The sequence below is a fragment of the Marmota marmota genome, unplaced genomic scaffold (assembly GCF_001458135.2).
Source record: "Marmota marmota marmota unplaced genomic scaffold, marMar, whole genome shotgun sequence".
Lineage (NCBI taxonomy): Eukaryota > Metazoa > Chordata > Mammalia > Rodentia > Sciuridae > Marmota > Marmota marmota.
In genome coordinates, this window is record NW_025999968.1 from 7,545,642 (window position 1) to 7,560,996 (window position 15,355).

Genomic DNA, 15,355 nt, shown 5'->3' on the forward strand with positions numbered 1-15,355 from the left:
GTTCCTCTGCTCATCAGAAAGAGGCAGGTGATAACAGAGGGAAAGGATGTTCCCCAAATTGCTGCTACATGGTCAAGGCAGCATATTTAAAAACCTGAAACTGCTGTCTTCTTCAAATTTCCTGGAATCCCAAATACACCACCAAGCTCATCTTTGGCATCAAACTCTCTCCCCCACCAGGAACATCTTTCTCCCTCTGTGGACCTTTCAGAACCTATCTGTTCTTCAAAGTGCAGATCAGAGTTCTTCTGTCTTCTACAATCAAAATCTTTTCCAAAAATTTCCTTAAGGATATGTTTTGGATCCTAGTTTAAATAACATTAAGAAACCAAAGTTCTAGGCTATGAAAATGTCTTTGAAGTACAAACTATTTCTAAAAATGAAAAAGGTTATATTTTTAACTGATAAAAATATTGTTCTTTAATTATCAGCAAAGGAAAAACACAATTTAAACATTCCTATTGAACAGATGCACTGTTAAGGCTGTCCTCCAGCTCTCTGGGATCTAAAGACACAAATTATTACATCTGTGGTCTATATGTGCAGGGTCACTTATGGTTAGTGATAAGTTTCATGTGATTGTCTCTATAAAAGTTAAAGAGAGTATGTCTAGTATTGCTATCTTATTTCCATCACTGCCTCCCATTATCCCGTAGGTAAGAAACTCAATTAACACAATTTTTAAAATTTTATTGCAGCTCACTCCCTCCCAGCTGCGTATCAAGGACTTCACTCTGCTTGCTCAGCCTCAAGGACTTCCTGGGAAATTCAGGTTACCTAGTGAGGAATAACTTCTTACACAGGCTAAAGCCAAGAAATAGTATGGCTGCTTACATCCTGGTTATGATCCAACTACCCATAAAGCTGCAGCTTCACCAAAAAGATTCTGTCTTGGGTCCCTTTCCCTCTACTTCAAAGTCTTGCATGGATGCATACAAGCCTAATTTTTTTAAGTGTATGTCAAAAAAAATTGACGTTCTTCTCTAGATTTGTCTCCCAGCTGGCATCTGACCTTGTCATCTGGCCCTTGCAAAGTCTTTCATTCCTCAAGGCTGGTACCCTCTCTGTTCCCAAGACAAATGTCCCTTTCAGCATTTGTCTGTGACTATCAATTTTAACCTTGACAGCAACACCATACTAGTTTGAGATATAGCTCATCCAGCTCCCTTGGAGGACTGAAATTAAGAGGACCCCTAGATTTAGTTGCTTCTTTTCTGAACTAATTTATCTCCAGTTGGTTTTCTGTATTGAAATTTCAGCATGTCTTGACCAGTTTTCCCAAATTAAATATTTCAATATTGAGGAAAGATGGAAATTAATGGATTCCTAAGACTTTCTAGTGCTAATTATTTTAATGGCAAAAAATACCCTCAATGCCTAACAGGGAGAAGAGTTGAATAACCAACAATACATCATATGAGTGAAAAGAATGCAACCATTTAAAATTATATTTTGAAGAATATTTTATAGTATAAAATGCACTCATATAACCAACATTTTTAAGGTTCAGAGGTGGGGCTTTAGGCAGTGATGAAGGCTATAACCTCATCAGTGGATTAATCCATTTGATGGGTGCTAACTGTAGGCAAGTGGGCATGGCTGGAGGAGGTAGGGTCATTGGAGGTGTGGCCTTAGAGTATATCTGTCACTGTCTCCTTTCTCTTCCTCTCCCTCTCTCTTTCTCTCTACTTCCCAACTACGATGAGTTGATCAATTTTCCTTTGCCACATCCTTCTGACATGATGTTTATGGATCAAGCCTCTGAATCCTCTGAAATGGTGAGCCCAAAATAAAATTATCCTTCTCTAAACTGTTTTTGTCAGGTATTTTGGTCAGTGAGGAACAGCTAACACATCCACCCACACACAGGTGCTCAGGCCAAATTCCTGGGAGTCATTATTGATCTCCTTCAACACTAGCACCTCTTTCTTCATAGTATCCACTAACAAACCCTATCAATATCTACTCCTGACATATTCTCAATCTGATCACTTCTTGCAATTTCCACTGCTGCCTCCCTGGTACAAGCCAGTTTCTTCTCTTCCTCCTATGCCTATTCTACAATAGCAGCAGTAACAATGGACTGGAAAAAGTCACACCAAAAAATAGTAGTACTATCAGGGTGGTGGTATTACCAGTGATTTTTAATTTATCTGTCTCCTACAGTTTTTATTTTTCATAGCTTATATATGAGTTATTTTTTAAGAGAGAGAGAGAAAGAAAAGAGAGAGACAATTTTTTTTTAATTTTTTATTGTTGGCTGTTCAAAACATTACATAGTTCTTGATATATCATATTTCACACTTTGATTCAAGTGGGTTATGAGCTCCCATTTTTACCCCAAATACAGATTGCAGAATCACATCAGTTACACATCCATTGATTTACATATTGCCATACTAGTGTCTGTTGTGTTCTGCTGCCTTTCCTATCCTCTACTATCCCCCCTCCCCTCCCCTCCCCTCGCCTCTTCTCTCTCTGCCCCCTCTACTGACATTCATTTGTCCCCCTTGTATTATTTTTCCCTTTCCCCTCACTTCCTCTTGTATGTACTTTTGTATAACTCTGAGGGTCTCCTTCCATTTCCATGCAATTTCCCTTCTCTCTCCCTTTCCCTCCCACCTCTCATCCCTGTTTAATGTTAATCTTCTTCTCATGCTCTTCGACCCTACTCTGTTCTTAGTTACTCTCCTTATATCAAAGAAGACATTTGGCATTTGTTTTTTAGGGATTGGCTAGCTTCACTTAGCATAATCTGCTCTAATGCCATCCATTTCCCTGCAAATTCTATGATTTTGTCATTTTTTAATGCAGAGTAATACTCCATTGTGTATAAATGCCACATTTTTTTTATCCATTCGTCTATTGAAGGGCATCTAGGTTGGTTCCACAGTCTTGCTATTGTGAATTGTGCTGCTATGAACATCGATGTAGCAGTGTCCCTGTAGCATGCTCTTTTTAGGTCTTTAGGGAATAGACCGAGAAGGGGAATAGCTGGGTCGAGAGACAATTTTTTAAAAAATATTTATTTTTCAGATTTTGGCGGACACAACATCTTTATTTTTTTATTTTTATGTGGTGCTGAGGATCGAACCCAGCGCCCTGCGCATGCCAGGTGAGTGCGTTGCCCCTTGAGCCACATCCCCAGCCCCAGACTAACTTAATATGTAATGTTTGAAGACTGCAACATTTTTCTTACTCTGCTAAAACATTCTGATAAAAATGTTAATTACACAGATTTATCCATTTCATACTTTATGCATCTGAAAACCTAAAATATCAAATATAATACCATCCTTGATGTGAATAAAACTAACAGAATGGTTACAAAAAAAAATCTTCAGATGCTTGCTGAACATAGCCTAGACAATAATACTAGTATGTTCATTTTTAAAAATTTAGTTACTAGGATATTTTCTTATTTGAAGTGGTCCTGTTTATTGAACAGGAAAAAAAAAACCAAAATTCTTAACAAATAGATCTGGGTATTTTATTCATTAAATAGGTATTAAATGCATACAGCATATCAGACATTTATGCAGTGGGCATTCATTAGTGTTAGTCGCTGATGTTCCAGTTAGCCTTTTTTCAGGAACATGGAGGGTGGCTCTTCCTCATCCCCATGAGGGTATGTGTGGCTACATTCTTCTTTCAATCAAACTTGAGAGAAGGAGACCTGTCAATTTCTAGCTGAAGCATCAGGAGCTGAGCACGGTTCACCATCTCCAGTCCTCCTGTAGATGATTAGCTTCTAAACAAGTTTGTGGAGGCTTTTTCAGCCTACACCCCCACCCCCGAATGAGGAAGACATGCACCCTTGCCAACTCTGAAGATGATCATCAGTTACTGAGATTTAGTCGTGTGTATTCCTTTTTTGTTACTCTAAAGATGCTATCTTCACTAAGTGCTTGCTTACCAAGCTCTGAGCTAGGCATTTGGAAAAAGACGGTACAGGATATAACTTCTTGTCCTTACAATGCTTACAGTCCAAAGAGAAAGATGCACACAGGTGTAAATGATAACCATTCACACATGAATAAAGGATTGATCAACAGATTGGTAAAGAACATGGAGTCGCACTAATCCAGTAAGAATGGCAGTCTCTGGGAGGTAACTATGGAAAAAATGACAATGAAGCCAAGTCCCAGTGAACCAAAGAGGATTGGCAGGTTTTATCCAATTGTGACATAAAGTCACTTTCACATCTAAAATTTTGTGAATCTAAGAAAATAAGCAAAATTCCAAGCCCATTTGAGGTGGTCTAACCTCAGTGTTGGTAATTCAACAAGTCTCCTGACTATGACATAATAAAAACAAAAATTGTGTAAGAAACAAGCTAATTTCTGTATCATGGTTCTTAAACACCTAGGGATGTATCTCTCCTAAAATGAACTGTATTTAATAATCATGTGTTACTTACTTTAAATCTTTTTCCATCTTCACCACCTCGGTCCTCATGGGAACAGAGCTAAGTTAAATAGAAGAGGCATTCCCCATGGGGCAAAGGCAGCAGGCCAGAGAGCAGGCAGAGCAGATGTCATTAGTCATAAGTCAAAATCCAAGCACTCAGTCCAAGCTCAAACTTTTACCCATTTATTACAGTAGTAGAAAATTCAAGGGTTTAACCCCTCATATGAAAATGCATATGTAAAACTTTTGATCCAGCAGTACATGATTTGGATATCATTTTAGATGATGAGATGTATGAATACACTTGAACCTGTTTGAAGTTGCAAATGTTATTTCATCACCTGAATGAAATATTACCAAGCTCTGTCCCCTCTTTATCTGGACTAATAAAGCTATAAAATAGTAAACTACCACAGATTCCCTAACATTTGTCTTCTTCCCCTGCTCACACATGTCTTTTTCTTTTCCTAATAAAAATGTACAATTACTAGGGCAGTTTCATTTTCCAAGCAAAACACAATATCAAAATATTACAAACTAGTATAAACTGAAAGAAGATCGGTTCTATACTCTAGGAAAGAAACAAGCAGAACATTTACAAATCCTAAGCCACATCTGAGAGACAGCCATGAGACATTTTTCAGCCATGCATGTTTGTTGAGAAAAGTTACTGATGACATAGATGAAAGGACATGCCAGAGAAAATTTAAAGGGATACTCATCTTTGATACTCCAGTTTTTCATTTCAAACTCATGGGGCCTGTGAAGTACGTGCAAAAGGTTGTACATTTAAAGATTGATCATTAGGTACAGATGTGGAATTTATACATTCTCCCTAAGCTGAATTTCCCTGCCATTGCTGAACACATACACATATTTATCTGAACTTAATATCTCTTGATCCTGCAAATCATTCAACCCAAAAGTTAAGAGAATCAGCCGGATAGATGTCTTTCTGACCTGATGAGTACATCAATGGTACTAATACCTCTCCCCTTTTCTACTAGAATATTTTCTAGAATATTCTTTTTGTTTGAGGTGTGGCTGCATGAGTTGAACACCTAGAAATTGGAACCATTTAGGAAGTATAAACCAGTAACCACAAATGTACTTTGAATGAGGACTAGGGGAGTAGAGGCAGGAGGGTGGAGAATACCATGGAGAAGTTTGGATTTAAATTCCCTAAGCAAGGAGGGAGGAAAGGATGTGATTACAGGCTGCATGCAGAATGCATCAGAGACTCTAGCTGATTTAGAAGAAAGAAGGGAGAGGATGGTGGGAGGTCAAGGAGAAGGCTGCAAAGAGGCCTCATTGAGGTGGCAAACAGGACAAGGGGAGGGCAGTGGAGAAGAGAGGTCTGCGTTAACATGGGTATGCTTTAGAGTCTGTGGTCTTGGTCTACACTGCTGTGTTTACTCTGGGTTTCCTGTACATTTTATGTAAACGAAGACGAGGTCTCAGTGAAACTGTGATCCCTGCATTATGTTATTGTAGAAGCAAAACAGTTCCAAGGGATTTCATGACCACATGCACATCCAAAGAATGGTGAGAGAGAAGGGAAGAATGCATCTGGTGCCCATCTGAGAGAGAAGACAACGCTGGAAGTCTAAACAGGAAAGAAGTTAATGTGTGTTGAAAGGTTTGCATTTACTCTCCAATCCATAAATTGAATCCCTCCAGTACTCTTGTTATTTTATCACCTGAAATGTACATCATCTCATTGTCAATCAGAAAGTGTTAAAAGCCATGAAGAAGTCTCTGGAAGTACTAAGGAAAGTCACATCACTTTCTTCCCTGGAGGAGAAATTACTTGAAAAACCCACCTCAGGGATCATTTTCTAAAGTTTCTTTGGAGATTCTCTTTGATTTGGTTCAATTCTGGCATTTGTTTTAATATAATTCTACCTTTATGGCAGATAACAACATAAGGCTGCTCATCGATCCAGAATACAAATGATCAAGGGCGAGTTTAGAGCACTGTGACTGACAAAACTGTAGGGATTTTGGCTTCAAGATAATGAAAACACATTCAAGGGGTAAAGTTTTGAAAAATAACACACTAAAACAAAGTTTGTGTTGTGTTGTATGAGAAAAAGGGCATAAAGTCTGTCCTACGTAAATTGCGATTATCCATATAGGGGATTTATCCAGGTGATTTGGGGGATATCTAAGATACACCATTTACTTATCTTTTCACATTTCCAAGTGCTGAACCCTGCTTAGGATCACAAGGATACTAAAAAGGCAATTGACAGGAAAGTTTCATGTTGTTGGAGAGGATGTATATTATAGAGGCAATTTTAGGGGGATGGATGTATATTATAGAAGCAGTTTTAGGAAAGATAATTTAAATAAAAATCTGGTATCAAAATGTTCACATTATAATAAAATTTGATTCTATACCCACATCCTTCCAGGGGCTCGGAGAGCTGAGAGGCTGCTTCAAATAAATATTCTGTGGCAGACAGTGGTGGATGCCTGGTGCTCAAAGCTCTCTCTGCACACTGGTGGTCCACAGGCTGGTCTCTTTCAGCACTGATGTTTACGATATGGCACTGTTATGAATAAAGCATGTGCTGATGACACGTAATTGAATTCAGACCCAGCTTAGTCTCTCAGAAGCAGTGCCATTCTTCACATGAATTCTATGGGGTACTTCTGTGGCCACCAATGGCAGCAGATGGGGCCTGGGGGAAGCTTTTGGAGGACTGAAAGGGGAAAACTCAGAAACTTATTTAAAACCCAAACTCTAAGCTCTTGGAGAACAATGGATACAAAACACAGCCCCCACCCCTTTCTCTCTCCACTAATCACAGCATCCAAACATGAGGAGGAGGGGGCTAATTAGAAGATTCAGGAATAACCACTTCCTTCTATCCAATATTATTATTTCAGAAATCCAAAAGCAGCCCATTTTCCCCAACCCCTGTTCTCTAAACACTATCTTTTGTCAAACTCTTCAACCCTTCAACTCCCCCTCTACAAATAAGCCCTCCTACTTTACAAATATTTCCCCTCATCCTCAGCCTCTTCCATCTCTGCAAACAAACCTGACCAGTCCCCATATCCCCATGCGCATTCTGCAAGCACCCACCTCCCCACCCCTAGCAATCCCAGACCCACTCTCCTTCCAGTATCACCGCCCACACACAGATTCTGCAAGGTCCCTAACCCTGTGCCTTCCCACTGTCTCAATCCCATTTCCATAGAACTTGGTTTCTTCCTACCCACTCATCCAGGCTTCCTAACTTCTCTTCCTTTAAACTCTTCCTCTACACTTAAGCACCCAAGATTTTATATCCTAGGACAGAGAGAAAGACCACTTTGTCAACAGACATAGTAGCATTATTGTTGTTGTTGTTCTTTTTTGAAATAAACAAAGCAACGAATGGGTTCCAGCTCCATTTTGCACCATGTTTTTGTTACTCAAAGATATGATTCTGTTTAAACAGAATAATTATTATCTATTAGACACATGTAGATAGGTTGATATTTTCTAAGGAAGATGTTTTCCATTCCCCAAAAGATCCAGAAAGAGCAGTTCCATGGTGAGAAATGTATTTTAATAGCAGAGTAAAGAGCCTATTTTATTCTTGCAGATTGAGCCCATTACAACAGGCAGCCATAAATCTTAAATGTATAGACACACACAGGCATACACACAGACAGTCACAGAGACAGACACATGCTGTCCGCATGCCACAATAGCCTAAAATGCACAAAGGCTTTTTGTGACAGAGGTGACTCTTCTGTACCCAGACAAGAAGCAGCAACCTCAAGATTCACCAGATGTTGACAGTGATGCACAGCAGGCTAGGGAGAAAGGTGAAGGTCACCATATATTAAATGTTGATGTGATGTCTCAGGACAGTGAATATATGATTTCTTTCTTGGTTTTCTTTTCTTTTTTTTTTTTTGTTTTTGTTACCAGGGATTGAACAAANGGGGCGGGGGGGGTGAGGAGTCAGATGAGGCTATAAGGAGGAGAAAGGAGCCCAGATGGGAGCAGAAAGTGACAGGAGATAATGAGAACATTGAACACAGATGGAAGAAGTGGGACAGAAAATAAAAAGAAGTTCCAAGTCCTTCCTGTCACAATAAGGGAATCCGACTAACCCCAGGCTACCCTTCCCTTCTGTTAGCCCTAGCTGTATTGAAGTCTAAGGTCTGTTTTAAAAAAGCAACTCCAGATGGTACCCAAAGGTTCCTAAAAGTAATCACCATCAACTGCAAAAACCACACATTGAATGAGGATCATTCTCTCCTGTGATCAGAGGCTATTTTTAAATGTCTACGATTGTTTTATATTAAGGATTCTTAAGAATCTTCCAAGTCTCAGTGAAGAGTTAAAACATCAATTATAGGAATTTTTAAATAAGTTTTTGAGCTAGTCCCTTAAATAATGCTTGTCTGTAGGAACTTTAAAATAGTCTTTAGACTGTTCAAAGAATTTGACTGCTTGTTTCCTGTGATAATTCTCTGTAGCCAGTGAGGAAGGCAGGGAAGGAAGACAGAAAACAGAAGCAATCTTAAGAGAATTTTAGGTCATTAAACTTTCCTCCCACTTGCAAAATTCCTAAATTTGCCTAAATAATCAAGATGTGACATTTTTCAATTATATTCAAATTTGTGTTTAAACAATTATTAAAGTAGTTTTAGCAATATTTTTTTAAAATATACTATTAATTCAGTAAGTTCAAAATTGTTCAAATTAAAAGTATGCTGTCTCTTCTTTCAGAAATACAAAGGACAGAGAATATAGTTTGACATACACTATGAAGAATATATTTTTGAATACACCTAATTCTAGAATGTGGGAAACTCGCCGGGCAAGGGGGCCCACTCCTGTAATCCCAGGGACTCATGAGGCTGAGACAGGAGGATCTCGAGTTTGAAGCCAGCCTGAGAAACTTAGCAAGATCCTGTCTCAAAATAAAAAAGAAAAAAGGCTAGGGTAACATACCCTGAGTTCAGTCCCCAGTCCCACAACAACAACAACAACAAAAAAAAATGACCAGTAAATTCAGTCAGCAAATAGCAAAGGGGAAGAAATCCAGGAGGGAAAGGAAACAGTTCTAGATTAAAGAGACTCAGGAGACACACCAATTAAATACAATGCATGGACATGACTTGGATCCTGTTTTGAACAATCCATCTATAAAAAACAGATGACAATACCAAAGAATTTGAACGCAGCTGGAAAGTAGATGCTACTGCAATCACTGCCTTTTTTTTTTAAGTGTGATTATAATAGATTTTTAAAAATGCTAATCTCTTATAATTCCATTGTAAATTATGGATGAAATACTAAGGTATTTGCAATGTGCTTTATAACAATCCACATTTTGAGGGAAAGTGAGGTCTTACAGAGGAAGCAAGATTAGCATATGTAAATTAATGTTCAAGTGGGTCAATGGGTAACTAGGCTTTCATTAGCTTATTTTTTAGTGCAAGTTTTAAGTTTCATGTATATTTAAAAATTTCCACAATAAAACATTAAAAAAATATTATGCCTTCTGCTAGCCAATATTAATAAAATGAAATCTATACACAGACATAAAAAATACAGTGATTCATTTTACAAAGAAGGATGGGGTCTTATTTGTAGCTCCTAGATGACTTTTTAATCTTTTTTTATTTCTTTTTTTTTTTTTTTAGTTGTAGTTGGCCCCAATACCTTTATTTTATTTATTTATTTATTTTTATGTGGTGCTGAGGATTGAACCTAGCACCTCGCACATGCTGGACAAGTGCTCTACCACTGAGCTCCAGCCCCAGCCCCAGCCCCTAGATTACTTTTTAAAAGTAGAATTCTAATCCTCTATCATCTTGAACTATGTTACTTAGAAGGAATTTATTTTTAAATACCTGGGAGAAACTTGAAAGCAAATGTGCTATCAAGGTTACAGTAAGCAGCCATTCTTTTTGCACACTTGCAAGATAGTACTAGGTGGAGTACCTAATCAGCACTGGGATTTCTTCAGAAAATTGAAATGTGAAAGTATTCAAAAAACAGCCAAACGTTCCAGATTGTAAGGAATATCATCCTCAAAAAGAAAAAAATAATAATGCTAAAATACACCAACACCCATACACCACTTACATATTTATGATGAGGAAGGAACTGATAAACTTGTAAAGTTTTTCATTCTGTTACTGCTTGTCTGAAAGTGGAGCAACTCTTTAAGTAGGAAATTATAAATCCGTGTTTTCATGGTTCTAAACAGTTTTAGTATTTAGATGAGGATTTCTAAATTTTCTTAAATAAATATTTCCAGATGTTTCTTATTCTTGACCATTGGTACAATTCATCCCCATGTTTAGGTGACTCTGCCAAGTCCCCTTTGAACCCAGAAAAGTCCTCCATAGTATAATGATGCCCACCAAAATCAAGGCAGACATGTGCTAGAGACTTGGAAGTCTTGAATATCTGCATGCACCATATTTCAGATACTTCTTTTGAATCAGATGAAAACAACAACAACAACCCTTCTGATTCTTTGAATTCAACCAAAAAATAAGATAAATAAAGAATTCCAGGACCATTGGAGGTAAACAACCTCTATCTTTACCCTGAAACTACCACTATGGACTTGAAGATTTTTGTCCATGGGAGCAAAAATCTGCTGAGTTTTCCATCATCCAAACCAGTAGAGATCAAAAAACAATGGGCTAAATTTAATTTAATCTATGCTGGTTTTCATAACTCTGGCCACCAGACCTAATAAAGGAAGTGGTTACATTAGGATGTTATTTTTATTGTAATGGTTAATCCAGTACAAAGAACAGTAGACAGTCTGCCAAGGACATGAGTCAGGACACCCATTCTAGCCCTAGTTAACTAAAAGGAGGGAGACCTGGAGCAAGTCACTCCACTTCACCTGCCTTCTTCATCTTGTTTCAGGATGAGAGTAAACCAGTTTGAAGATGAGAGTAAACCAGATGTGTTTTTTCTCTAGCTTTCTGGACTTCCATGGATACAGGTTAAATAACACAAGAGTGCCCATTATATAATGCAGGAAATGGAAATGACCACAGAACATAAGCATGTTTCAGTGATAAGATGGCAGCTATTTAATTAGGAAAAGATTTCACCGGCACTGCTGACCATGACATTCCAAGGGCATGGTAAATTGTTTCAGCATAACATAGTGGGAAAAGGCCTGGTCAGAATTATGTTAATGTAATAGAGCATAGATATTAGATTCAGCATGATATACAAGACGTATTTTGTCTACATTCCCATGGCTTGAAATTTCCTTAACAAACCTTAAGCTGTTCCTGAAAACCTACTTCTGCAATGACATAAGCAGTGTGGCAGCCAGACATCACTTCCCAGTCCCCTCTGAGCATCCCTTGGCTATAAAGCACTATTCAGACTGAATTGGTCAAAAGAATGCACAAGTTGGCTTTCCTTTGCCTTCACCTGCATTGGTGTTAGCTGTAAAGTGGTCAAGAAATGAATCTTGGAAAACTCGTGTAAACTTTAGCTTTTTTCCATAGGTTAATTCCACAGGCATACTGCCATCTGGAGAAATCACATGCAATGGGTAAACAAAACAGTCTAAGAAGATCATCAACACTAGTTTCCACTAGCTCTAGGTTTAACAGTAAATCTTAGAAAAGAGTGACCCTACTTAAGGTAACAGTATCAAATACTGGTGTGCACAAACTTTTCTTCCTCTTATTTTGTAAAGAAAAGCAATGCATCTAACAAAGTCAAGCTATAGGCACTAAACAAACAGCTATATAAAAACCTCTAATGACTTCTCCACATAATTTATCCTGTTAGCCTATATGTTATTTATCTGTTTCTTTATTTAGCAAGCTATGACTTTTACTCTTGGGTTTCTCTTATTTATCACTAGCTGCCACACTGCTTTAAAAATCTTACCTTTAAAGCAGTTATAACACAAAGCTTCTTTTCAACAATGTCTAAAAACACCCCTCAATATCATAAAAACAGCTGTGTGGAAATTTAACCCCTAAAAGGTCAAATTTCTGGGTGACTCTGGGATGATTACTAAATGTTTATGTTGAAATGATTTGAAAATCTGAACTATCTCTTTTGATTCCATTTATTTTCTAAAGATAAGAGTCACATTAATCAAATCTCCAAAAATATTTTCAATGATTTTTTTTGAAAAAATATTCTCTTTCTTCTCTCACCATCAGGAAAAAAAAAAAAAAAAAAAGAGTAATAAGAATAGCCAGATGAAAGGTGGTAATAAAAAGGCTGCTAACCTCTTTAGTGCAGCACCTGCAGGGGGCAGGTCTCTTAAAGAAGTCATCACTTTGGAGTTATTTTTAAATACATTGCAGGCACTTTGCTTTGTCGTGTACCCATTGACCAGTTGTCACAATGATAGCTCCCCCAGCATCATTCAGAGCTCTGACCTCTCCCAGGAAAAGCTTACTAACAGCCCTCCTAAATTGTCAGAACCTCACAGATTTGAGGATTCGATGAAATAACAACCATAGCAGAATTACTTGGCATACAAGACTAGAACCCCCAATCAAAGACCTAATGTCTAACCATAGTAACTTGAATGTGAGAGTACACATGTTTGCAATTGATCAGACCATATGTGCACAACTTTCTGATAATAAAAAACTTACTGAAGTAAATCCTTTCCATACACAGAGCTATTCATGAATATCATATTTAGCAGTCTCTCCCAGGAAATTAACAATAATTTTGTATTTCTATCATTTTCTTCCCCATTAGGGACACAGATGGAAGAGTAGACCCGGTGTAAGAGTAAGTACAGTTGCCCAGGAGTTAGGCTATTTGGTTTGTTTCGCCACTATCTAGCCGACTTAGTGGATTGGGGGCAAAAGTGTAAGACAGAAAGAATTTGTAAGATTCCTCTTACCCCTGAAGTTATTTTGTCCTATTTATCCAAAAACTAGTCAAGTTTGAATTGTCTTTAGATTCCTAATCCAAACTCTGTTCAATTGAATTCATCTTAGATACCCACCCATAGTTTATGAATTTTTCCTACAATTGCCCCAAACCATATTCATAGATGTCAGATATCATTTTTTCCTACATACTCAGGAGGCCTCTCTCACTTTTCTTTCTAAGACAACCCTAACCATTCATGTGCTCTGCTCCTAATGGATAAGGAAAGCAGGGGTGGAAAATCTCAAATGTTCTGTTTTATACCTGGATTCAAAAGCAGCATCTGCCATGTCTGTGAAACCATCTGTTGCCCACTTTGCCATGGAAAGGATGGTGCAGGCTTCAGGAGTGTCACAGGCCACACAGTGGAATTACCCCTTCTTGGGGCTGATGCACCGGAACATATGCTTCACAGTTATCAAAGCTAGTGCTACCCCTCCCCCATCTAAAAGTTTATTTTCTTACAACTAAGAGTTTATTCTGGGTCAGGCCCAGTTTTTGTTCATTTTTTTTTTTTCTAAATTCCCATCTGCCCAAAGACAGAATTTTAAATTTTATAATTCTGGGTTGTACCTAGAAATATGCCCCTAATTGCCAGTCACTAATCTCTGGACACCTCTTCTATCAAATGAAAAGACTGAAGTTGGTGATCTCTGAGGCTCCATTGTGCTCTAACACTTCAAATTCCTGTGATTTAAACCCAACTTAGAATCATCAATAAGCTCAAGTTTTCCCATGTTTATGGTATACTGAGACCCTTAATGCCAAAGGCAAAGAATCTACTGCAAAGAAAAGGCTTCTCTGACATGATCTCCTTATGTTGAGCTCCTACACTTAAATTTAAATAAGTTTCTTGAGGATCTAAATTAAATTAAGAACCCTAATCTTGTTAACATCTGCCCCTGAGGCAACACTCTAGTACTGGGTTTGGAGCAGGATGATTCTTTGTGTGTTCTGTGCAGGAAGTTTAGCAGCATCCAAGGTCTTTATTTGTTAGATGTTAGTAGTACTCCTCTGCTCCCAGCTATGACAACTAAAAATTAGTTTTTTTTTTAAAAGGAAAGCCAACTTGTGCATTCTTTTGATGTTCCAGCATCCTCTGGGGGACAAATCCTCTTCCCCAAGAAAAACCCCTGCTGTAACACATAGCATCTTTAAGAAAAATCACATCCTTTAGAAGGTTTTTTCCCCAAAATGGATAACATTTACACAATTAACAAAGTACACCAAGACTTAACAGATTATAAACCACATGCATTCCACCTGTAAAAGTCACTCTCTTTCCAAGTCATCCATAGAACTGCCTCCTTCCTAAGAGTTGAAAATTTGCATACCCTAACCTGGATTACACTGTAAACTAACCATAATGTCAACTACTCTTTAAAAGTATTCAAAAGTAATTACATCTTCCACAATAACTTCTCCAATGCATTCCAAAACTAACCCGGCTTACAGATTTCAAAATAAAAAATAGTGAAAAGCCAGAGTTTGATATAATCATTTTGGTTTTTTCTTTACTTACACACACACACACACACACACACACACAAATAATACTTCTGGAGCAATCAGCTTTGCCCAAAGTTCTTGAAAAGAGGATTTAGCAAGCTTTTAGCCCAATTTCCTAAGTATCTTTCCTTCCCCCACTTCACACAGGGGATGGAAGAGACACCCCCTGCAGCCAATCTAGCCCCAAAAGAACAGCAGCTGCCAGCTGCATGAAACAGACTAAAGCCTGCAAATTGACTGAAATGATGACTACTCTAAGCCAAACATCTCATTTTTCCATCTGTGAGAATGGCTGGGATTTGCAAACCTTTGGGTCTCAGAAGGTGAAGGCTACATTAGTTAACTGAGAGCAAAAGCTTGACTCCTCTGTGCTATTAAAGTTAACATCAGTTACTGATGTTTTGGAGATTTTGCAGCTTCTTATTTATATACAGTGTCTAAATTTCTACATTAAATGTATAAAGAAAAAGCCCTTTAAATCACTAAGTTGAGGATGTGAAAAGGGAGCCATGTATAGACACCACCATTACT

General features: G+C 38.0%; 1 protein-coding gene across 25 annotated transcripts in view; it reads right to left on the reverse strand.

Moving 5' to 3' along the window:
• Nucleotides 1-15,355, reverse strand: part of Phldb2 (pleckstrin homology like domain family B member 2) — a 203,200-nt gene that overhangs the window by 80,453 nt on the left and 107,392 nt on the right. Inside the window, exon 1 of one of the 25 annotated variants that reach the window (XM_048803335.1) lies at nucleotides 6,818-6,971. The exons of the other annotated variants lie outside the window; for them this stretch is intronic. The gene's annotated coding sequence lies outside the window, so the exon portion shown is untranslated. Of the gene's footprint in view, nucleotides 1-6,817; nucleotides 6,972-15,355 lie in introns of those variants that run through there. 25 annotated transcript variants of the gene reach the window in all.